At 45.7% G+C, this 15,924-nt stretch overlaps 1 pseudogene; it reads right to left on the bottom strand.

Moving 5' to 3' along the window:
* Positions 1–13,349: 13,349 nt before the first annotated feature.
* On the bottom strand, positions 13,350–13,466 carry LOC126427502 (5S ribosomal RNA; annotated as a pseudogene).
* Positions 13,467–15,924: the final 2,458 nt, after the last annotated feature.

Here is a 15,924-nt window from a genome sequence, read left to right on the forward strand (position 1 = left end):
CGTGTCGTCTTCAGCGATGAGAGTCGCTTCTGCCTTGGTGTCAACGATGGTCGTATGCGTGTTTGGCGCCGTGCAGGTGAGCGCCACAATCAGGACTGCATACGACCGAGGCACACAGGGCCAACACCCGGCATCATGGTGTGGGGAGCGATCTCCTACACTGGCCGTACACCACTGGTGATCGTCGAGGGGACACTGAATAGTGCACGGTACATTCAAACCGTCATCGAACCCATCGTTCTACCATTCCTAGACCGGCAAGGGAACTTGCTGTTCCAACAGGACAATGCACGTCCGCATGTATCCCGTGCCACCCAACGTGCTCTAGAAGGTGTAAGTCAACTACCCTGGCCAGCAAGATCTCCGGATCTGTCCCCCATTGAGCATGTTTGGGACTGGATGAAGCGTCGTCTCACGCGGTCTGAACGTCCAGCACGAACGCTGGTCCAACTGAGGCGCCAGGTGGAAATGGCATGGCAAGCCGTTCCACAGGACTACATCCAGCATCTCTACGACCGTCTCCATGGGAGAATAGCAGCCTGCATTGCTGCGAAAGGTGGATATACACTGTACTAGTGCCGACATTGTGCATGCTCTGTTGCCTGTGTCTACGTGCCTGTGGTTCTGTCAGTGTGATCATGTGATGTATCTGACCCCAGGAATGTGTCAATAAAGTTTCCCCTTCCTGGGACAATGAATTCACGGTGTTCTTATTTCAATTTCCAGGAGTGTAGGTGAATCTTTTCCGTTACTGTGTAAGCGACCTTTTTCGTAGTAAATTTAATGTAGTTTAACTCTGTGTTGGGTGAAATTTTCCTAGGAGCCGCAGTTTTCGAGTTGTTGGAGAAGAGTATAAAAGGTGACTCTTAAACACCCGAGCACCGCCACGCTCGCACCATGCCGATGGGGATTTTTAGTACGCTCTTCATGACACTCCCTACTACCACTGTAGAAAAAGTGGTTCAAATCGCTCTGAGCACTATAGGACTTAACATCTGAGGTCATCAGTCCCCTAGAATATAGAAATACTTAAACCTAACTAACCTAAGGGCATCACACACATCCATGCCCGAGGCAGGATTCCATCTTGTGGATGTAGCGCTCGGATTGGAACCTGCGGATGTAGCGGTCGCACGGTTCCAGACTGAAGCGTCTAGAACCGATGACACACCGGCCGGCTTACAACTGTACAAAAATATGCGACTGCACGATTTTTTGCCCTAATTTTTGTTCCTTGACTGGACCATAGAAATAGAATGGAAAAGCGAATTTAGTCTACGAAGGAGACTGTTTACAAATCGCTTGTGCGTCCCGTTTTTGATTACTGATTAGGCGCGTGGTTTTGATACCGAGTAAGACAAACAACGGAAACTGAACATATACAAAGGACAGCACGAACGGCTACAGGTTTGTTTGACCCGTAGGAGAGTGTCATAGAGATGCAGAAGAAAACCGAGGTGGCAGACGCTTCAAGATAGACAGATACTATGCTGAGAAAACCTATTTACCATCCTGCGAGAACGAGTATCAAGTGATATACTCCAGCCCCATACACATGGGGAGCGGGACTAATTACAACATGAACAGAGGAGCTGAAGAAGTCATTTGTTCCGCTCTCCGTATGCATATGCAACGGGAACAAACATTAACTTCTGATAGCGTGCTAACAAGGGAACCTCCCCATCGCACCCCCCTCAGATTCAGTTATAAGTTGGCACAGTGGATAGGCCTTGAAAAACTGAACACAGATCACTCGACAAAACAGGAAGAAGTTATGTGGAACTATGAAAAAATAAGCAGAATATACAAACTGAGTAGTCCATGCGCAAGATAGGCAACATCAAGGGCGATGTGAGCACAGGAGCGCCGTGGTCCCGTGGGTAGCGTGTGCAGCTGCTGAGCGAGAAGTCCTTGGTTCAAGTCTTCCCGCCGGCCGCGGTGGTCTAGCGGTTCAGGCGCTCAGTCCGGAACCGCGGGACTGCTACGGTCGCAGGTTCGAATCCTGCCTCGGGCATGGATGTGTGTGATGTCCTTACGTTAGTTAGGTTTAAGTAGTTCTAAGTTCTAGGGGACAGATGACCACAGATGTTAAGTCCCATAGTGCTCAGAGCCATTTGAACCAACCAAGTCTTCCCTCGAGTGAAAAATTTACTTTCTTTATTTTCACAAAGTTACGATCTGTCCGTTGGTTCATTGACGTCTCCGTTCACTGTAATAAGTTTAGTGTCTGTGTTTTGCGACCGCGCTGCAAAACCGTGCGATTAGTAGACGAAAGGACGCGCCTCTCCAATGGGAACCGTAAACGTTTGATCGCAAGGTCATAGGTCAACCGATTCGTCCACAGGAAAACACGTCTGATATATTCTATACGACACTGGTGACGGCATGTGCGACACGTGACATGAATATCTTGTCGACCCACCTAACTTGTACACTTGGCGAATGGGTAAAAAGATTCTTCACCTTGCTCAATTTAGGTTTTCTTGTAGATGCGATAATCACTCCCAAAAAAGTGATGAAAACATAAGAGTTTGTCACATAAACTGCAACGAATGAATGCAACACTTTCACAGTCGCACAGTTTTGCCTTTTAACGTTTTCAAATTTTTCCGTGTGTAGACCGTCAAATCCTGTCCAAGGAAATCCGAACATGTTCTGGAATTTTGGAGAGCGAAGTTGATTATATGTGAGTGCCTTAACTCTGATAATTGGCTGAAAATAAAAAAGTAAACTTTTCACTCGAGGGAAGACTTGAACCAAGTACCTCTCGTTCCGCAGCTGCTCACGCTAACCACGCGACCACGGCGCTCCTGAACTCAGACTGTCCTTGATGTTGCATATGTTGCCCATGGACTACTCAGTTTGTATATTTTGCTTATTTTTTCGTAGTTCCACACAACTTCTTCCTGTTTTGTCGAGTGATCAGTGTTCAGTTTTTCAAGGCCAATCCACTGTGCCAACTTATAACTAAATCTGAGGGGGGTGCGATGGGGAGGTTCCCTTGTAAGTACCCTCTGCCATGCCCGCCTGGCTAGCCGCGCTGTCTGACGCGCTGCTTCCCGAGTAGGAAGGCGTGCCGGTCCCCAGCACGAATCCGCCCGGCGGATTAGTGTCGAGGTCCGGTGTGCCGGCCAGCCTGTGGATGGTTTTTAAAGCGGTTTTCCATCTGCCTCGGCGAATGCGGGGTGGTTCCCCTTATTCCGCCTCAGTTACACTATGTCGGCCATTGTTGTGCAAACACTGTCTCCACGTACGTTTACACCATAATTACTCTACCACAGAAACATTTAGGGTTACAGACGTCTGGTATGGGACGTTCCCTAGGGGGTCCACTGGAGGCCGAACCGCACGATAACCCTGAGTTCGGTGTGGGGCGGCGGTGGGGTGGGTGGACTGCTGTAGCCTGTTGTGGGGTTGTGAACCACTGAGGTCTACGGCGGGGACGAAGCATCTCCTTCGTTTCTAGGTCTCCAGTCCAGTACAATACAATACTCTGTGCCATGCACTTCTCTGTGGTTTGCTGATGCAGATGTAAATACCACGTGATCAAAAACTCAGTATAAATCTGGAAACTGAATAAATCACGGAATAATGTAGATAGAGAGCTACAAATTGACACACATGCTTGGAACGATATGGGGTTTATTAGAACCAAAAAAAAAAAAATAAAAAAAAATACAAAAATTAAAAAAATGTCCGACAGATGGCGCTTCATCTGATCAGAATAGCAATACTTAGCATAACAAAGTAAGACAAAGCAAAGATGATGTTCTTTACAGGAAATGCACAATATGTACACCATCATTCCTCAACAATAGCTGTAGTCGAGGAATAATGTTGTGAACAGCACTGTAAAGCATGTCCGGAGTTATGGTGAGGCATTGGCGTCGGATGTTGTCTTTCAGCATCCCTAGAGATGTCGGTCGATCACGAAACACTTGCGACTTCAGGTAACCCCAAAGGCAATAATCGCACGGACTGAGGTCTGGGGACCTGGGAGGCCAAGCGTGACGAAAGTGGCGGCTGAGCACGCGATCATCACCAAACGACGCGCGCAAGAGATCTTTCACGTGTCTAGCAATTTTTTTGGTTCTAATGAAACCCCATGTCATTCCAAGCATGTGTCTCAATATTTACCTCTCTATCTACATTATTCCGTTGCTTATTAAGTTGTCAAATTTATACTGACTGTTTGATCACCCGGTATATGGGCACGAGAATAATAGGAGACTGGTTACGCCTTGTACAGAGGAATATTTATCTTCCGATCCGTTAATCCATACAGACACGAAGTGCGTAGACTGGTGCAAAGCACTCTCTCTCACACACACTACCGTGGTACAGTTAAATTGACTTACAACGACGACGAGGCGGATTCCCTCAAACACACACACACACACACACACACACACACACACACAAATACAGATACGCAGATCTCCGAGAGTATTCAGCTACCAATCACAGTGAGTTCCTGGTTCTATCCGCTCCCCCCTCCAGTTCCCTCCTCCTTCTGCCCTCCCTCCATACCCTCCCCCCCCCCCCCAGCTCACCCCCTGACGGAGCCACTGTTTTATTGAATCGCGTGATCGGACCCATACACCTCCTCACTGCACTCCAATCACACGCGCCAGAAGCGACAGCGGTATTTTTTTCCCTCTCTCTCTCTTTTTCAGATCGCTCGTTTGCCCTCCATTGCGTGATTACAGACTCCACTGGGTCAGCGGCAGTCGCTGACATAAAAAAAACAAGGAGGCTCAGCTTTTTTGGCAAAAAGTGTGGTTTTTTTCATCCAGCACCGTATTTATTTCCATGTGTTCGGTAAAACCCTTGCCGAGTCGGAATGAAAATATCTGGAAAACGAGACTGCTCGTGACAGAACAGATATCGGTATGGCTTACGAGGGCCGCCGAACGCGTATGATGCAGTTCCGTTCTCTCTCTCTCTCTCTCTCTCTCTCTCTCTCTCCCCATCTGCCCATCACATTCCTTCATTATCTCTTCATTTTTCTTTTTTTTGTAGTTTCCGTGTGGTCCATCTGTTGAACGTAGCTAATTACTTAAGTGACACAAAAACCGGCGTGTGCCACAACCACTTCGTGACGTCACAGCCTTGTGGGATTTCCGTCATACGTACAGCTTCGGTAGCATCTTCATAGCTTTACTGTCACATATCTGACAGATATGTAACGTTCTCGTTGGTAGTTACATCCAGCGAAGTAACGCCAATTTGACAAATTTGCGACTCGGTTGGAAACGTTACTTAGGTTTTTCGAAAATAAAAATGTTTTTAGGCACACCCATTTCGACTAGCAATAGAAAGCAATGCCAAACAACACAGTGCGCTGTCTTATTGCTTGCTACTCAAACCCTTCAGTTTCTTTAGAAGTATCAGAACACATTTACTTCGTACCTTTTTCATAACTTGCTGAGATGATAGTGACCAACATTACGAAGGTAATTTATAATAACAAATCGAAATTTCGCGCCGTTATCCCGTAAGTTGGTAAGCGTGCTACAAACAGCGTGCAGAATGGCCTGTAGGTGGCAGCACAGTGCAGATGCACACATACTGTCCCAGTATCAGTATAAAGATGGCCGCCCCACTTGCGACTTGCTCCATGGAAGAAAAGCGTTCTGTTATTCGGTTTTTGCGCAGTGAAGGTGTGAAACCTACTGAAATTCATCGACTAATGAAGGTTCAGTACGTTGATGCATGTTTGTCACAGCAGCAAGTCTACGAATGGAGTAGGAAGTTCGCAAATGGTGTGACTTTAGTGGAACATGCTCTTCGTCCAGGTCAGGCACAATGCGTGTTTGCCTAGAGGGACCACTGTCACCAGTGCTCCATACACAGATCCCCTAAAAAACACCTGCGGTGTCCTTTTGCAAGATGACGATGCAAGGCCCCACACTGGCCGTACAACAGTAGCAACAATCACAGACCTGCATTCTGAGTGTCTTCCTCATCCACCGTACTCACCAGACCTTGCCCCAAGTGATTTCCGTATGTTTGGACCACTCAGAGACGCATTGGGGGGAATGAAGTTCCGTTCTGATGACGAAGTACGCCACGCGGCGCACGAGTGGTTGCGCGGACTACCAAAACAATTTTTTTCTAAACGAATTTATGAATTTTGTAAGCGCTAGAGGGCTTGCGTTGAGCGTGGGGCAGATTATGGTGAAAAGTGATACAGCTTTAAACCACTTCTGCGCAGTAAACAATATTTAAAAAATATTTAAGGTTTTCATTTGACTCACCCTCATACCTCACTGTTTCTTCAGATTTCTGTGCAGTGCAGAATATTTATTTACTTACGTTATTATAAATTTTTTATGCCCAATGTATCCTACCTATCAAGTCAAATTTCCTGAATTTGCAGCTTTAATGACTGTAGTGTGGTCCATCCCGTTAACCTAAATCTCCCCAATTATTGTTAGTTAGTCAAAGTAACAATGCACCCATTTCAAGCCCATAGGTCGTTGGATGATCACAGAATGGTGGACAGAGACCTGGAGAAAATTTTCCCTTGGTGCAGTGCATAGCAGCTCTCTGTGTTAATAATTGGCAACCAATGGTGTACAATCGCAATAAAGTCATGAGATGTTCAACTGACTCTTTTATTAGAACATGTTACGCGTTTCGGGATTACACCCATCTTCGGATATCACAAACTTCAACTCCTTCCTAACCAACCAGGCGTTGTCAAGGCTGTACGCCTGGTTGGTTAGTAACAACATGTCTGAAGATGGGTGTAATCCCGAAACGCGTAACATGTTCTAATAAAAGAGACAATTGAACATCTCATGACTTTATTGCGATTGTACAACGTCGGTTGCCAATTATTAACATAAAAATGATCGCAGGCCTCAGACGGGATTTTATGTTCTGTACATCACCTCTCTGTAACGGTCTTGCCGCAGTGGATACACCGGTTCCCGTGAGATCACCGAAGTTAAGCGCAGTCGGACGTGGCCGGCACTTGGATGGGTGACCATCCGGACCGTCATGCGCTGTTGCCGCTTTTCGTGGTGCACTCAGCCTCGTGATGCCAATTGAGGAGCTACTCGACCGAATAGTAGCGGTTCCGGTCAAAGAAAACCATCGTAACCCCCGGGAAAGCGGTATGCTGACCACACGCCCCTCCTATCCGCATCCCCAATGAGGATGACACGGCGGTCGGATGGTACCGATGGGCCACTTGTGAGCTGAAGATGGAGTGCTATATCAGCTCTCTGTGTGGATAACTGTGAGAGGATGTCCACAGCTTCAGTCCGGAACAGCGCGACTGCTATGGTTGCAGGTTCGAATCCTGCCTCAGGCATGGATGTGTGTGATGTCCTTAGGTTAGTTAGGTTTAAGCAGTTCTAAGTCTAGGGGACTGATGACCTCAGATATTAAGTCCCATAGTGCTCAGAGCCATTTGAACCATTTTTTGGATGTCCGCAGCAGAGAGAAAGAGCTCACTACTTTCCAATTACAAGGTTAGTGGTGAACATGTTGAGTGTCTAATATCACCTAAGTATTTATGGGTAATGCTAAGACGCTATTTTCAAAAGTCTTCCAAAGGAACTGAAAAAAATTGAGTCATAAATGCCAAGAACTCAAACCCAAGTTGAAAGCTATCCTTGTCCTTCACTCTTATTCTAAAGAGAAGTTACTTATAGCAGTCGAGACATTTGCTCTGTACGGTGCTACTTATTCGTATAGGCATGTTTCTTTGTCTTTTATTGGTCCTTTGAGTATCAATACTTAATCAGCATTCTGCAAACTATGTACTCACTCGATTTACGACCAAGAAGCGTTGGCTGTAATGGCCCCAACGAACCTGACAAGTAAATAAATCCATATATACAGTTGTTTGGTAAAGATCTCCCTAGTTTTAATGTGTCCTAGAATCTGTAAAAAGTGATATACACTATTGTATTTTGTGGTGTTTGATTTATCAACTCTCCAAGTGTGGCTCCCCTGCAGGTGGCAGGTGTGCTTGACTTTGAGACAGCTCCAGAGTTGTCTTTTCCCTCTGTTCTCTCAGTTCAGTCTAGGCATGTGCGCTGTGCAGTGCAGAGCAACTCAGCAACAATGTGTACTCCGCAAACAGAAAGCGGAGTGTGTTATTTAGATTGTGAAAACTGAGTCAGTTATAACAGTGCAACGTAATTTTAGACGTCAGTATGCTGGTGAACCACCTACAGCAAAAAGTATCCGTCATTGGCTAAAGTCTTGCAAGGTAACCGGTAGTGTTTTAAGAGCAAAATCGCCAAGTATACCGCGAGATTCTGAAGGTGTTACTGAGCCGATCCGTGTTTCGTGTGTTTGGAGGCCGAAGAAGTCATTGACCAGACGTAGTCTACAATTAGGATAGTCTAAAGGTACTGTGTATGATGATGTGCGTAAAAGACTTAAGTTGTGTGCCTACAAATTTGCAGCTGTTACATGAAATAAAACGTACTGATAAAATCGAAAAGTATGACTTTGCTGTTTACTTTCTACACAGAATTGATGATTATATCAATTTTTTTAAAAAAAGACTCTCTTCTCTGATGCCAGTTACGTTGGTGAATATGTGGCGATAAGTGGGATATCGTCTCGACGTGTGCAGCACAACAAATGGATCACAAGTTAACGTCTACTAACATTAAACAAAACTTGAAGGGATTCTCTTTCATGATATATACTCACTGATTTAATTTTTCGCCGGCCGCTGTGGCCGAGCGGCTGTAGGCGCTTCAGTCCGGAACCACGCTGATGCTACGGTCGCAGGTCCGAATCCTGCCTCGGGCATAGATGTGTGTGTTGTCCTTAGGATAATTAGGTTTAAGTAGTTCTAAGTTCTAGGGGACTGATGACCACAGATGTTAAGTCTCATAGTGCTCAGAGCCATTTGAGCCAAGCACTAGAACTCCCCGCATAACTATCATAGTACTTGCAATGGATCCTGATGCAGTTTGGAATTCCTGTGTGATGGTCTGGATAGATGTCTCCCTATTACACATTACGACCCTCTTCAACTGTCGGCGGTCTCTGTCAGTCAACAGACGAGGTCGGCCTGTAAGCTTTTGTGCTGTACGTGTCCCTTCACGTTTCCACTTCACTATCACATCGGAAACAGTGGACCTAGGGACATTTAGAAGTATGGAAATCTCGCTTACAGACGTATGACACAAGCGACACCCAATCACATGACCACGTTCGAAGTCCGTAAGTTCCGCGGAGCGCCCCATTCTGCTCTCTCACGATGTCTAATGACTACTGAGGTCGCTGATGTGGAGTACCTGGCCGTAGGTGGCAGCACAATGCATCTAATATGAAAAACGTATGTTTCTGTAGATGTCTGGGTACTTTTGAGCACACAGTGTATCTTTAAGTTCAGGGAGACAGTTTATAAAGATGGTTCAATTTACACAGCCACTACAAATTAGGAAACCACAAATCTGATTTCTGCCCACAGAAGTTTAGAGTATTAGGTATAATGTGCCTATTTTTAAATTTTCATTCTTTAAATCAGATAGCAAGAAGAACATCCTGCAGTTGAGGATGGCACTGTTTAAATAAGTTTGCAACTCACTGTTTTGGGCTATGATAAATACACTCCTGGAAATGGAAAAAAGAACACATTGACACCGGTGTGTCAGACCCACCATACTTGCTCCGGACACTGCGAGAGGGCTGTACAAGCAATGATCACACGCACGGCACAGCGGACACACCAGGAACCGCGGTGTTGGCCGTCGAATGGCGCTAGCTGCGCAGCATTTGTGCACCGCCGCCGTCAGTGTCAGCCAGTTTGCCGTGGCATACGGAGCTCCATCGCAGTCTTTAACACTGGTAGCATGCCGCGACAGCGTGGACGTGAACCGTATGTGCAGTTGACGGACTTTGAGCGAGGGCGTATAGTGGGCATGCGGGAGGCCGGGTGGACGTACCGCCGAATTGCTCAACACGTGGGGCCTGAGGTCTCCACAGTACATCGATGTTGTCGCCAGTGGTCGGCGGAAGGTGCACGTGCCCGTCGACCTGGGACCGGACCGCAGCGACGCACGGATGCACGCCAAGACCGTAGGATCCTACGCAGTGCCGTAGGGGACCGCACCGCCACTTCCCAGCAAATTAGGGACACTGTTGCTCCTGGGGTATCGGCGAGGACCATTCGCAACCGTCTCCATGAAGCTGGGCTACGGTCCCGCACACCGTTAGGCCGTCTTCCGCTCACGCCCCAACATCGTGCAGCCCGCCTCCAGTGGTGTCGCGACAGGCGTGAATGGAGGGACGAATGGAGACGTGTCGTCTTCAGCGATGAGAGTCGCTTCTGCCTTGGTGCCAATGATGGTCGTATGCGTGTTTGGCGCCGTGCAGGTGAGCGCCACAATCAGGACTGCATACGACCGAGGCACACAGGGCCAACACCCGGCATCATGGTGTGGGGAGCGATCTCCTACGCCGGCCGTACACCACTGGTGATCGTCGAGGGGACACTGAATAGTGCACGGTACATCCAAACCGTCATCGAACCCATCGTTCTACCATTCCTAGACCGGCAAGGGAACTTGCTGCTCCAACAGGACAATGCACGTCCGCATGTATCCCGTGCCACCCAACGTGCTCTAGAAGGTGTAAGTCAACTACCCTGGCCAGCAAGATCTCCGGATCTGTCCCCCATTGAGCATGTTTGGGACTGGATGAAGCGTCGTCTCACGCGGTCTGCACGTCCAGCACGAACGCTGGTCCAACTGAGGCGCCAGGTGGAAATGGCATGGCAAGCCGTTCCACAGGACTACATCCAGCATCTCTACGATCGTCTCCATGGGAGAATAGCAGCCTGCATTGCTGCGAAAGGTGGATATACACTGTACTAGTGCCGACATTGTGCATGCTCTGTTGCCTGTGTCTATGTATCTGTGGTTCTGTCAGTGTAATCATGTGATGTATCTGACCCCAGGAATGTGTCAATAAAGATTCCCCTTCCTGGGAAAATGAATTCACGGTGTTCTTATTTCAATTTCCAGGAGTGTATAACCGCAAAAGTGGTACAATTTATGCATCTCTACCCTACAACTGGCATCATAAAGACACGGGGCCGATTGGCCGTATTACTACGTAAAAAGATACATTACAGCTCTTCAATATAACAGTCATCATACTATTTTCGTAATGTTACATTCAACAAAAAACAGAAATTTAGATTCGGGTCATATTGATCTACATATACGTTTACATGGATACTTCGCAAATCACAGATTTATGGCAGAGGGTTCATGGAAGCACCTTCACAATAATTCTCTATTATTCCAGTCGTATATCGTCCCGTGCGAGCACTAATTTCTCTTATTTTATTATGATGATCGTTTTTCCCTATATATGTCGGCCTCAGCAAAATGTATTTTCACATTCAAAGCAAAAACTTGGGGATTGAAATTTCGTGAAAGATTCCGCCCCAACAAAAACGCCTTCCTTTTAATGATGTCCACCTCAAAGCCTATATCATGTCAGTGACACACTCTTACTTATTTCGCGATAGTACAAAACGTGCTGCCTTTCTTTGAACTCTTAGGATGTACTCCGTCAGTCCTATCTGGTAAGGATTCCACATCGCGCAGCAGTATTCTAAAAGAGGGTGGACAAGCGTAGTGTAGGCAGTCTCCTTAGTAGGTCTGTTACATTTTCTAAGTGTCCTGCCAATAAAACGCAGTCTTTGGTTAGCCTTCCCCGAACATTTTTATGTCTTCTTTCCAATGTAAGTTGTTCGTAATTGTAATTCCTAGGTATTTAGTTGAATTTACGGCCTATGACAGGTTTGTTGTGTAACCTAAGTTTAACGGATTGCTTTTAGTATTCATCTCGATGGCCCCACACTTTTAATTATTTAGGGTCAATTGCCAGCGTTCGCACCATTCAGATATCTTTTCTAAATCGTTTTGCAAATTATTTTGATCTTCTCATGATTTTACTAGACAATAAACGACAGCATCCTCTGCAAGCAACCTAAGACGGCTGCTCAGATTGTCTCCTAAATCGTTTATATAGATAGGAAACAGCAAAGGGTCTATAACACTACCTTGGGGAACGTCAGAAATCACTTCTGTTTCACTACGAATTTTGACCTCTCTGACAAGAAATCAGAAATCCAGTCACATAACTGACAGGCATGCAACTTGACTACAAACTGCTTGTGTGGTACAGTTCCAAAAAGTCTTCTGGAAGCGTATAAATAAGGAATGAATTTGAAATCTCTTCTCATTAGCACTCAACAATTCGTGTGAGTAAAGAGTTAGTTGTGTTTCACAAGAACGATGTTTTCTAAAGGCACGTTGAATGTATGTCAATAGGCCATTCTCTTCGAGGTAATTCACAATGTTCGAACACAATACATGTTCCAAAAATCCTCGTGCATATCGACGTTAATGATATGGTTCTGTAATTTAGTGGATTACTCCTACTACCTTTCTTGAATATTGGTGTGACCTGTACAAGTTTACAGTTTTTGGGTACGGATCTTTCTTTGAGTGAGCGGTTGTATATGATTGTTAAGTATGGAGCTAATGCATCAGCATACTCCGAAATGAACCTATCTGGTATACAGTCTGCACCAGAAGACTTGCTTTTGTTCAAATGTGTGTGAATTCCTATGGGACCACCTGCTGAGGTCATCGGTCCCTAGACTTACGCACTATTTAAACTGACTTATGCTAAGAACAACACACACACACACACATATGCCCGAAGGAGGACTCGAAGCTCCGGCGGGAGAACTTCCTTTTGTTAACTGATTTAAGTTGCTTCACTACTGCGAGGATATCTACTTCTAAGTTACTCATGTTGGCAGCTATTCTCGATTCGAATTCTCGAGTATTTACTTCGTCTTTTTTTTGGTGAAGGAGCTTCGGAAGGCAGTGTTTAGTAACTGGTTTGGCAGCACTGTCGTCGATTGTATCTCCATTGCTATCGCACAGAGAAGGCACTGCTTGTGTCTTGCCGCTAACATACTTCACATACGACCAGTATCTCTTGGAATTTTCTGCCAGGTCTGGTACTGGCATTGCGGAAAACCATGAAAAATTTTAGTACGAGGTAAATATAAAACTGAAGAAAAGGTCATTAGATACGACTGACTCAGAAGGAGAAAGTCATATATTTTCAAAATAGTGTAGAGCACTCCGTCTTCAGGCCACAAGTGGCCCATCGGGACCGTCCGACCGCCGTGTCATCCTCAGTGGAGGACACGGATAGGAGGGGCGTGTGGTCAGCACACCGCTCTCCCGGTCATAATGATGGTGTTCTTGACCGGAGCCGCTACTGTTCGGTCGAGTAGCTCCTCAATTGGCATCACGAGGCTGAGTGCACCCCGAAAATGGCAACAGCGCATGGCGGCTGGATGGTCACCCATCCAAGTGCCGACCATGCCCGACAGCGCTTAACTTCGGTGATCTCACGGGAACCGGTGTATCCACTGCGGCACGGCCGTTGCCTTCAAAATAGTATAGGGGGTATCAAAAAGAATCATTGCATTTGTCATGTCTATATTTGTGAAACTAATAACGTGTACAGTGAATTTTATTTTTTGATGAACGGGAAACCCAAAAAGCTTCTTTCATACATTTTCGTAGGTGTTCAATATCCCCCCTCTCCTTAGAGATGTACGTCACATGTCAATGCGGTATTCAGATTGTTCCCACACTGCAGCGAGTATGTCTTGAGCTACAGCTTCCACAGCTGCTGTTATGTCTCAGTTCGCTCATTGTCGTTTGTAACGAAGGCACATAAACACAGTCTTTTATAAACCCCCACAAGAAATAATTATAAACACTCAGGTGTGGTGACCTTGGAGGCCAGTACTGTAAGGCTGAATCACGATCCATCGTTCAGTGATCCTCTGATTTAAAAATTCCCACACTTCCAGATGTCAGTGTGACGCTGCCCCAGCCTGTTGGTGAATGAAGTCGTTCGAATCAGTCTCCAACTGTGGGAAAAGAAAGTTCTCAAGCATATCGAGATACGTGCTTCCTGTAACAGTGTTCTCGGCAAATAAAAATGGACCATACAGCAGGTGTTGACAGATGTGAAAATTACCGAACTATAAGTTTAATAAGTCACAGCTGCAAAATACTAACGCGAATTCTTTACAGGCGAATGGAAAAACTGATAGAAGCCGACCTCGGGGACGATCAGTTTGAATTCCATAGAAATGTTGAAACACGTGAGGTAATACTGACCCTACGACATATCTTAGAAGAAAGATTGAGGAAAGGCGAACCTACGTTTCTAGGATTTATAGACTTAGAGAAAGCTTTTGACAATGTTGATTGGAATACCCTTTTTCAAATTCTGAAGGTGGAAGGGGTAAAATACTGAGAGCGAAAGGGTATTTACAATTTGTACAGAAAGCAGATGGCAGTTATAAGAATCGAGGCACATGAAAGGGAACCAGTGGTTGGGAAGGGACTGAGACGGGGTTGTAGCCTATCCCCGATGTTATTCAATCTGTATATTGAGCAAGCAATAAAGGAAACGAAAGAAAAGTTCGGAGTGGGTATTAAAATCCATGGAGAAGAAGAAAAAAACTTTGCGGTTCGCCGAGGACATTGTAATTCTGTCAGAGACAGCAAAGGACTTGGAAGAGCAGTTGAACGGAGTGGACAGTGTCTCGAAAGGAGGGTATAAGATGAACATCAACAAAAGCAAAACGAGGATAATGGAATGTAGTCGAATTAAGTCGGGTGATGCAGAGGGAATTAGATTAGGAGTCCGCATCTCGTGGTCGTGCGGTAGCGTTCTCGCTTCCCACGCCCGGTTTTACGGGTTCGATTCCCGGTGAGGTCAGGGATTTTCTCTGCCTCGTGATGACTGGGTGTTGTGTGCTGTCCTTAGGTTAGTTGGGTTTAAGTAGTTCTAAGTTCTAGGGGACTGATGACCATAGATGTTAAGTCCCATAGTGCTCAGAGCCATTTGAACCATTTGAACGAATTAGATTAGGAAATGAGACACTTAAAGTAGTAAAGGAGTTTTGATATTTGGGGAGCAAAATAACTGATGATGGTCGAAGTAGAGAGGATATAATATGTAGACTGGCAGTGGCAAGGAAAGTGTTTCTGAAGAAGAAAAATTTGTTAACATCGAGTATAGATTTAAGTGTCAGGAAGTCGTTTCTGGAAGTATTTGTATGAAGTGTAGCCATGTGTGGAAGTGAAACGTGGACGATAAATAGTTTGGACAAGAAGAGAATAGAAGCTTTCGAAATGTGGTGCTACAGAAGAATTCTCAAGATTAGATGGATATAACTAATGAGGACGTATTGAATAGGATTGGGGAGAAGAGAAGTTTGTGGCACAACTTGACTAGAAGAAGGGATCGGTTGGTAGGACATGTTCTGAGGCATCGAGGGATCACCAGTTTAGTATTGGAGGGCAGCGCGGAGGGTAAAAATCGTAGAGGGAGTCCAAGAGATGAATACACTAAACGGATTCAGAAGGATGTAGGCTTCAGTAGGTACTGGCAGATGAAGAAGCTTGCACAGGATGGAGTAGCATGAAGAGCTGCATCAAACCAGTCTCAGGACTGAAGACCACAACAACAACAACAACAACAACAACAACATCTTTTCCCGTGAAACTGCAAAACTCACATTAAATTTTGGAGAGTCCCTCTCATGTTGTACAACATTGTCACATGATGATGATCAACGTTTCCATTTAAATGGAATGTTGCCTCGTCACTAAACACTAAGCGTGGAAGCAAACTGTCACCCTCCATCTTGCCAAGTACGAAATTACAGAACTCCACACGTTGTTGTTTGTCACCTTCAAGATGAGACTGTAGTAGCTGTATTTTGTAAGGTTTCATGTGTAAACGTCGACGTTACACAAGCGAGACGGACATCGTGGACATGTTGATGTGTTGAGTTGCAGGACGAACGGATTTCTGCGGACT

Source organism: Schistocerca serialis, chromosome 11, assembly GCF_023864345.2.
Source record: "Schistocerca serialis cubense isolate TAMUIC-IGC-003099 chromosome 11, iqSchSeri2.2, whole genome shotgun sequence".
In the NCBI taxonomy this organism is placed as follows: domain Eukaryota; kingdom Metazoa; phylum Arthropoda; class Insecta; order Orthoptera; family Acrididae; genus Schistocerca; species Schistocerca serialis.